The sequence below is a fragment of the Cupressus sempervirens genome, chromosome 5 (assembly GCF_028749045.1).
Source record: "Cupressus sempervirens isolate cs-2001-9-10 chromosome 5, ASM2874904v1, whole genome shotgun sequence".
NCBI classification, from domain to species: Eukaryota; Viridiplantae; Streptophyta; class Pinopsida; order Cupressales; family Cupressaceae; genus Cupressus; species Cupressus sempervirens.
Window position 1 is genome coordinate 321,960,584 of NC_143122.1, and position 9,542 is coordinate 321,970,125.

Below are 9,542 nucleotides of genomic sequence, written 5' to 3' on the forward strand. Positions count from 1 at the left end.
AGAGCAACACTCTCTAGAAGCCAAAATCCTAAAAAGATCCAGGTGGTCCTCTTCTAAGCCCCTAGGTGGTCAATCTAAAGAGGCCTTCCATCTATAGCCAACAACAAGGCCCAAGTGATAAGGGGCCTTATAATGAACCACCCTATCTCATCTAGTAGCAAGAAAAGAATCACAGAGAACATGAAGATGGCAGTACACAAACAAGATAGGAGGGTTACCATCCCAAGCATCACACCAAAACAAAGTCTCAAAGCCTCCTTTACATATCCAAAAAAGACCTCTCTTAATTAGTTGAGCACCTTTCTTAAGAGTCTGCCATACCATAAAGCCACGACCTTCTAAAGGAAGCGAGGAAATAAAATGTAGATCAACACCCCTGAAATACTGCTAATTGATTATATAGGCCCAAAGTTGATTTTTTCCAAAGCACCAATGAAAATAAAGTTCAACAACCAAAGCTTGGCCACTTAAGATAGCAAAGCACAAGCCAAGACCACCATCCTTAGGCTGACAAATAGTCTCCCAACTGATTAAACTCCATTTAGAATTACAAAAATTACCACTTCAAAGAAATTGTGGAGAAAGAGCATTAAACTCCTTGAGAAAGTACGCAGTTGCAACCTTAACCATGCTCCTATAACTAAGAAGAGCCTGAATAACAGATTGAAGAAGAGTAACATGAGCAACAATAAAAATCCATCTACGAGTTCAATTATTTACCGTCTCCTGAAGCTTTTTAAGTAGATTTTGCAAGAAGAGATGTAGTTGCCTAGAAACATCAATAGGAATACTGAGACATGTCACGGGTAGCGACCTAATCTAAAACCGCAAGATATTCGAAATCTTACTTTGAATAGCTTGAGGAGAATTGAAAAATATAAAGAGGACTTATGTTCATTAATTTTTTGGCCTAACACCACCAAATAAATGTCAAGAGTATGTCAAATAGCTTTAGCTTCTTGGACCCTATCAATCCTCCCAAGTGCAATGCCAACAATAAATTGAAGGCAACCCATTATCCCAATGCCCACCATGAATAGAATTATGAGAAAGCTGATACTTAATAAATTTCCCTAGGCCCCCAGCCATAATAATAAAGAGAAAGGGGTGAGAGGATCACCTTGGCGCAAACCCCTTGAGGCACCAAATAATTGGGAAGGTTGACTATTAAGAACATAGGAAGATGTAGTAGTAACACAACTCATAGTCCAACTTACCCACTCTAGGCTAAAGCCAAAGGCAAGAAGAATATTCTTGAGGAAACTCCATGGAACTCTATCATAGGCATTGGCCATATCCAACTTAATAAACATAGATCCCTCACTTGAACTAGCTATAGAGTGAATAGCTTCAGTAGCAATAACAATCCCATATAAAATTTATCCTCCTGCAACAAAACCTCCTTGTTCTTTTGGGATAATAGTAGGGAGCCAAGAAGGTAGAATTTAAGGCTAGGAGCATCTGCTTGCTAGAAAAATATTCCCTAACCACCTCCAACAAATCATGATTAATAATATCCCAAAATTCTTGAAAGAATTCAACAAGAAAACCATCAAGACTAGGAGTGTTTCCTCTATGCATACCAAAGACCACCTCCTTCAACTTAGCCATAGAGAGTGGTCACATGAGAAAATCATTCATTTCTTGGCTAACAAGGGACGAAATACAAGAAAAAATAGTCTCTTCATTTACTTCAACATAGAGTCCTTAGAAAAGAGGGCATAAAAGTATTTGGTGGCCTCCTCGAACAAAGAAAGCAAGGAAGACAACTGAAGACCTTCAAAGTTAACCAAAGAAGAATTATAGCTTTGATTCTCACAAGATTGCGTTGTTTTATTTAAAAAGGCAATGTTCCTATCACCCTCTTGGAGCCAATCAACTCTGCCTTTTTGCTTCGAGTATATTTCCTCACGAAGCTCCCATTCCTCTAGATCTTTAGAGGCAAGGGATTCAATTTTATCCAAAGCCTCAAAGAAACCAAGATCCCTAATCTGCATGGTAATGACATTGAGACACTCCTGAGCTTTCCCTTTTGTGGTATGCAGATTCCCAAAACATTCTCTATTTCATTTTTTTGAGTTGTCTTTTGATATATTGAAGCTTTTTAGAGAAAGAATACATAGGCGTACCATAGGCAGGGACACCTTCTCTCCACCGACCAACCATAAGAGTATAAAGAGAGGAGTCTCAAAGCCAGATCAATTGAAACTTGAACAAAGGATTCTTAGGAATAATCACTCTAGTAGTAGAAATTATAATTGGTCAATGATCAGAACCCCGCCTACGGAAGAGAGAGTAAGAGAGCCACTAACCTAGAAGCAAGAAACCAAGAATCTAATCAAACATTAGAGATAGCTTCCATCCCAAATCTTCTATTATTCCATGTAAATAGCCCATTAGCTGGCTTGCTATCAAAAAGAGGCAACGTATCAATATATTGATGAAGAAGATTAGAGGAAGGCCCCAAATGAGCTTAACCACCCATCTTCTCCTCAAGACTTAGAACTGAATTGAAATCTCCTGCCAAAACCTAAGGATGGTAAGGATGACAATTTCTTACATACTGAATACGTGACCATAGTCCCACCTTTCCCATGTAGTCCATAGGGGCATAGACATTAGTAATTAGACCTACCTCACCACAATCCAAAGAAGAGACCACCAAAGAAAGGGCAGAGTGAGAAGATATCTAACCAAGACGAGATATTTTTCGTGGATCCCAAAAGACAAACAAACCACCAGACCTCCCCATGGCACCAACACACTGGCACTGCCCGTGACGCCAAATGCTAGAGGCACACTGAATCAAAGACTCAATTGAAAGCTTAGTCTCCTAGACTCAAAAGATATCTTGAGAATGATCAATCACCAACTTGTGAATAACCTTTTGTCTAGGGATGCTATTCAACCCCCGAACATTCCATGAGAGACTAATCATCATTGAGTAGATTAGGGGAAATGAGCATCCAAGGGTTTCACAACCCCAAACTCTATCAACACATCTCCTACTATTTTGATCTTCTCTCGATCATTTTTACGCCCATTCTTTAAAGGAGTAAAACTAATCCACTTAAAAGGCCTTTGCATCAAACCCAAAGGTAGAGGAGACCCCTTACCTTTCTCAGATGCTAGCACACCCTTAACCAAGTCTGCCAAAACTTTGTCATTATCCTAAGGCACAATAGAAGTCACCAAAGCTCTAGACTCAGGAGTAGTAGGGGCCTCACTCTATTGATGAACCACCATCTGGGAAGACGCACAAGATTCATGAGTTAGAAATCCACCATTTGAGCCAATCGGATTAGAAGAGAGGTTACGAGGCATACCCTTCTCTAAGGCCATACTATCAAGGACCTTGAATTGATTAAAACTAGAATCAATTTGTCATTCTTTGAAGGGTCTTTTTTGTCCATCCCTTATCTTGCACACAAACTTAAATAAAACCATCCTAATCTGGGCCTACCTTAGTCACTTGGGCTTTTCCTTTACTTGCATTACCCACTTGGATATTCCCCTTGGTTGAGTTATCCATCTGATATTTTCCTTTTCATGCATTATTCGTTTATGCACCATTGTTACTAGCAACAAAACCATCAACCTCCTTAAACGTTGAAACCCGAGGGCATTGATATTGCAAATGACTATACTCATGACATATCTAACACCGAAAGGGGAAGTATTCATAATCTAGTTGTTGCACCTAGGAAGAAGACCCAAGACAAATCTCTAAGGAATCTGGTAATGGATTACTCAAATCAATTTCAACACAAATTTGAGCAAACAAAATAACCTTTTTATCTAGGGATTGATGCACTATCACATCTGGCTTTCCAAGAAAAGTTGCAATTTGATGAAGAATGGCCTCTTGCCAAAATTTAAGAGGTAGATGAGGTAAGTGAACCCAAACTGGGACTTTTGAGGGGTGATCGTCTACAGAATTAAATCTTGAATACCAAGGTTTAACAAATAACTCCACATGGTTGTAAATATAAGGGCCGCCTTCAAATAACGATCCTGATTATACATGCAAGAAAACATTATAAAGAAATAGCTATTCCCAACCAACATGATCTCCATATCCCCATCCACCTGCCATGAACATCGAATCCATGCCTCAATAGTCGATAAGGATATCTGCACTCCAAGAAATTTACATCTAAATGCATGCTTAGTCCAATACTTAATGTCCTCCCTCACAACCTCTGGAGGAATAACCAGAACATGGCAATCCTAACTTCGTGGAATACATCTATTAACATTTTTTTAGCTTGAAGTCCTGTCCCACATGAAATGATTCAGATTTGGTTGCATGCATTTGAAAAGAAGATCCATCTGCCATTATCAACATAGAAGAAAGTCCATGCCCTGCCATACGAACAATAAAATCCCCAATCCAACAATGTCTGCAAATGTTCACCAAAATTTGGAGCCCACACTTACTCCACCTAGCATCCATTAATCGAAAAAAGAAAAATAAAAAATTTCAGCAAGAAAGACAAACAAGCATAGGGGCTAGGGATTGAACCCTAACCCAAGACACATCCATCGCTTCTCCTCATCATTCCCTTAATTTATGTTCATCAATGTCGTAGGAATCACATAAATTTAAATATTAAATAAATATTATTTTTATATTTATATTATATTTAAACTATTAATTAATTGGAAAATATCATAAAATGTTTCTTCTTATTTTGACATTACTGTTGCTTGATTCTTTATTCATTTCTACTATGCTTTTATAATCAATTTTATTTTCATACTATGTTTTAATAATCAAATTTCTAAATATTAAATTTTATCGACAAATACTAGCTACTACGTGACCCTTGTTTAGGTTTGAGGTTTTATAAAACAATGTTTACACCTATGTATTGATGTTGGTTAGCAATGATCCTATTTGGTTGGTAGGGGTAGGAAGTCTCATCATCCTATACAATTTGACCCCCAAAGCTCTATTGTTGGATTGTAATTAAATTGCAAATATCTAGATGTTGTGATTAAAGGAACACTTGCTTGAAATGAAGACACCAACAATAATATGGAAATATAATTTTTACACTACAAACCTAAAATTTATCCCATATGATCCAATAGAGATTTATGGAAATGTGATTAGAAATAAGAAAGAAATTAATAAATTTAAGAGATTTATATAATATTAAATGGAATAAGATCAATTGAAAATGAAATAAGAAGACAAGACACTCACTCTAATTTTTGAGCATTCAAATTGTCAAAGTTTGTGAGTTTGTGAAACTCTACAACCATCTACCTTTTTCAAGCACTTTTATAACAATTATGAATTGTATTCTTCTCAATCACCATTAACGATATTACAAATATGGGTAAAAAATCATGTTTCAAAGTTTGAAGAAAAGTTTCCAATGCAGTAAACCAAGACTCTTATAAAGGGTCATATGACTTTATTTTAGTTTCATTGACTTTTTATTCTTAAAAATTAGGAGCACCTAGTTTAACCTTTATCATCATAAAATTACAAAAATATGGTTTTAATCAGTAAATAATAAATACTTGTCAATAGAACATCTTATAAATGTGTATAAATTGTCATCCAAAATAATTAAATGAAAATATTTCTAAGGTTGATAACACCTTAGATCTATTTTTTTTCACTTGAGATTTATATTGTATACATATTTTTGAGAAAACAAAATCAACAATCTATAAGAAATAAGGCTTGTATCTATTATACTAAATGAATTTTTTTATGCTTATAGGTTTGGTAAGACTAAGTACAACATTCTTTTAAGTAATTATTTTTTTAAACTAAATTTGTTCATTTGTATCATTTTTAAAAAAAAGTAGTACTAAACACACAAATGCTTAATGTGGCATGACACATAAGATTTATTTGGTGGACAATTTGTACACTAGCTATCAAAACCATTTTGAATTGTCCCATAATTAGAAACAATACTTGGCATAATCATTTTAAGCATATTGCTTCAAAATAATTATAAGTTTGTTGTGGTAGTGGATATAACAACTATGGGTTGTATTTCACATTCAACTCACCTCCTCTAAACATGGCTAATACATACCCATTTGTGGACCTATGACTATTTGAGTCATTCACTCAATCTACATCAAAAAAATCACGCGTCAAATTTTTTATTTACATAGTATTCAAATATAGAAAACAATAATCATAAGTACAACACAAATAAATTAACACATTATCCACATAATCTCAATGCTCTTTACTAGAGTTGAATACAAATATGTCTTGTTCTCTCACAGTTTAGACAAAATTTGATTCAATATAAATGATATCAAGCATTAAACTTTTTATAACAGTAACACATGGTACACAAAGTGTGACGCGACTTTTGAAATGCCGCTCCCGCTCACGCATTCCCTGCTTCCGCCCATGGTTTCTCATGTGTCTGGACTTGCAGCTCATGGGCTTGTTCTAGGGCCTTCCACCTCCTCCCCGTCCTCCTTGGCTGCCATTGTGTTTGCTCGAACTGTTGTGCCTGTTTTGCCAGATGGGTCTGTCTCGGGGGTTGGTTTAGGGCCTCCTGTCGGCTCTCCCTTGGCAACTCGTTTTGGTGGCGATGACTCTGGGATGGCTTTTCCTGCACTATCAGGGGGTAGGACTGCTTCCTATGCCGACGTGGCAGCCTTTGAAGCAGGTCTTCATGGTGCTGCTCTCGTTGGTTTTGGGCCTTCTCGCCCTCGTAAGGTTGTTCTTGTATGTGTTTCTAAACCCATCATGGTCCTTTTAGACATTGATATTGCTATAGATATTCTTAATACGACAAAGGAGTTCTCTTCCCTTGCTGCCATTTTCCGTTTCTAGGGTTTTTGGCCCTCTATGGCTGATCTCCACGCTTGGATCTCCAAGCACTGGGAACCTATTTTAGACCATGGTGTTTAGATTTTTCCTAATGCTAGAGGTTTCTTCATTGTTAAGTTTGCAAGTGCTAAGGACCAGAAGTCCATCTTGTGTCATAATTGTTTTTCATGGCAAGATAGATATCCACTTATGGCCAAACCGTGGCATATAAATTTTGATCCGCTCTCTGAATCCTTTAACAAGGTTTCTATCTGTGTCTGGCTTCCAAACCTCCCAATGCATCTCTGGATAGACTCTGTTTTGGAAACTATCGGGGAATCTCTCGGTGAATTTTTATATGTTGACTCAGCCACTTTCGATGTTCTTCATTTGATGTGTTCTTGAATTCTTGTTGAGATGAACGTCTCAAAGGGCCTTCCAAAAAAGTTTTGTTTGGCCTATCCACAAGGCTCCTGGACTCAAATGTTGGTTACGAAGGTATCCCCTTTCGCTACAGAAAATGTCATATGACAAGACACATTGTTGCTTCTTGTGTTGTTCAGAAGTCTAATCCAAGGCATCCACCCTCCTGGTGGGCTGGGGTCTCCCCTAAAGACTACATGGTGCTTAAACCCTCAGACGTGTCTTCGGTTGTTTCCTCAGAGGCTGAGGATGATCCCCATGCTATTGACATCCTAGAGCCTGAGGTGGTGGTGGATGTCAGGCCTTCTCCTCTTGTTGATTCGATGCCATTGGTTGCTAAGGTTGGTAGGTTTTCGAGTCTGGCCTCTGGCTCCTCTCTTGGCCCTACCCCTGTCTCGGTTGTTGCTCCAGTGGGAGACCAGCCCTCCTCTCCTAGGGAGTTTTTTGTTGGTCCTGCTCCCCTTGGCTTCCACTCTTCTGTTTCTTCTGGGGATTGGTTTGGTGCGGTGGCTAGGGTGGAGGATGGTTGGATTGAGGTAAAAAGAAAAAAGACTAAGCCCTCCATTCTGCCTTTTGATATGTATCTTTGGTCTAGCAAGGGAGACTCCAAATCAAAGGGAGTATCTTGAGCTTCCTTGTTGTGCCTGGCCTTTTTGGAAGTAGGTCCTTTCTTCAGATCTTTGCTTCCTTTCTTGGTTCCAGCTGGTGATAGGCTTCTCTGTCACCTCAGGCTTACCCTTTTGGGGGGAGACCTATTCCTCTTTGGTTAGCCGTAGTTTTGTTTCTATGATCATTGGATATCTATAGCAATGTACAGGGTTTTAGGCACCCTTCAAAACCTGTTTTCCTTAATCAAAAACAGTAACACATGGTACATTGTGTTGTTCCTCTCCTTGTGTCATCCTTGATGCCCAAACACTAATTTGTTAAGCATGATGATTAATGTTTTTGAATCAATATCAAGTTTCATTTGATACATACTTGGTTACATGATAACTTGGCATTTGATTAAGAAATGATTAATTCCATTTGTTGACATTTGGTTGATTTTGATAACATTTAGTTTGAATTTGATCAATTTAGTTGGACTACATGATTAAATTCACTTAGATTGTATGATGCATGTCTTGGCTTTATAAGACATGAATATACATTCAATTTTGATCCAAGAATAACACCAGTTGAATCAAAAACATATGTTGACAGATTTCAATCCATGATCAACATAGTTTGAATCTGAAACACAATGATAATTGAATGATAGTCAAATTATGAAATAAAAAATGTGCTCCACAAGTTCCTCACTATGCTCTTGAAGTTGCATTATAAGTTAATGTAAGTGCTTAAGTTGAATTGCAAATTGGAATTTTTGTTGATTATTTTGAATGACTTAATGTCATTAGAAAGGGCAAGATACTTATGGTGGTAGGGGCGAGCCTTTGGGTAGGATTTCTTAGGTGATTGTAAGTTGAATGTTTCTAAGTGTTGTATTACACAACATTTAGCACCATGGGACTAAGGTTGTGTTTTTCGTTTCAGTTTGATGTATTATTGAAGTCAAAGGCATGAAAATTGATGCCATTAATATTGACATGTACTTGGATACATTGGAATCGAGGTGTAAAAATGTTTGTAATTATCATTTTTTGTTGACAGAGCTTAAATGAGCGAGGGCCCAACCTGAGCTATGGTACGATTTTGGATTACTTTGACAATTTGAAAGAAGTGTTTGAAAGCAAAAGGAACATGGAATACATTTGGCAGATGGTTGGTTATCAGTTGCAACAGAATTTCTTAAGCAATGAAGGAGATCTTTGTTTAGATCATGCAAGTTTTGAAGATTTTGGTTGCATTTTTTTTTTGTAACATGTGTCTTATCTCTAGGTTTTCTCATTTTATGTCTTTTTGGAAAGTTCTTTTGAGCGTAGTTATTACATGGGAACACAACATTCATTTGAGAAACAAATTCCTATTATGAAAGAATAGTAGAAATATTCCCAAGGTTCATTCAAGTTGTTTGTCAACCACCTAAATAAGTTGATTGAAGACTTATGTGAATTGTTCGCAACAAGACCTTTGTTGGTTTGAAGAAAATTGTAGGCTAGAAGCAATATTAGTAACTAAAACCTAACAAACATAAATTTTCACCAAATCATCTTGTAAGATAAATTGCTACAAAGATGAAGGAAACCCACAAAACTTGAAATAAGATTATTCAAAATCTAGGTCACTAGTGGAAAAGACTATGAAAATTTAAGATATATTCAGAACTCATCAAATTGTGAAGATACCACATATGTACACACCCACGATATAA

The 9,542-nt window shown here is 37.0% G+C and overlaps 1 protein-coding gene across 2 annotated transcripts in view; it reads left to right on the top strand.

The window, feature by feature from the left end:
- The window catches only part of LOC149555964 (methylthioribose kinase-like), a 77,472-nt gene extending 68,235 nt beyond the window's left edge, over positions 1-9,237 (top strand). For both annotated transcript variants that reach the window (XR_016364596.1, XR_016364597.1), the window contains exon 7: positions 8,882-9,237. The gene's annotated coding sequence lies outside the window, so the exon portion shown is untranslated. The remainder of the gene's footprint in view (positions 1-8,881) is intronic.
- The last annotated feature ends 305 nt before the right edge of the window (positions 9,238-9,542 follow it).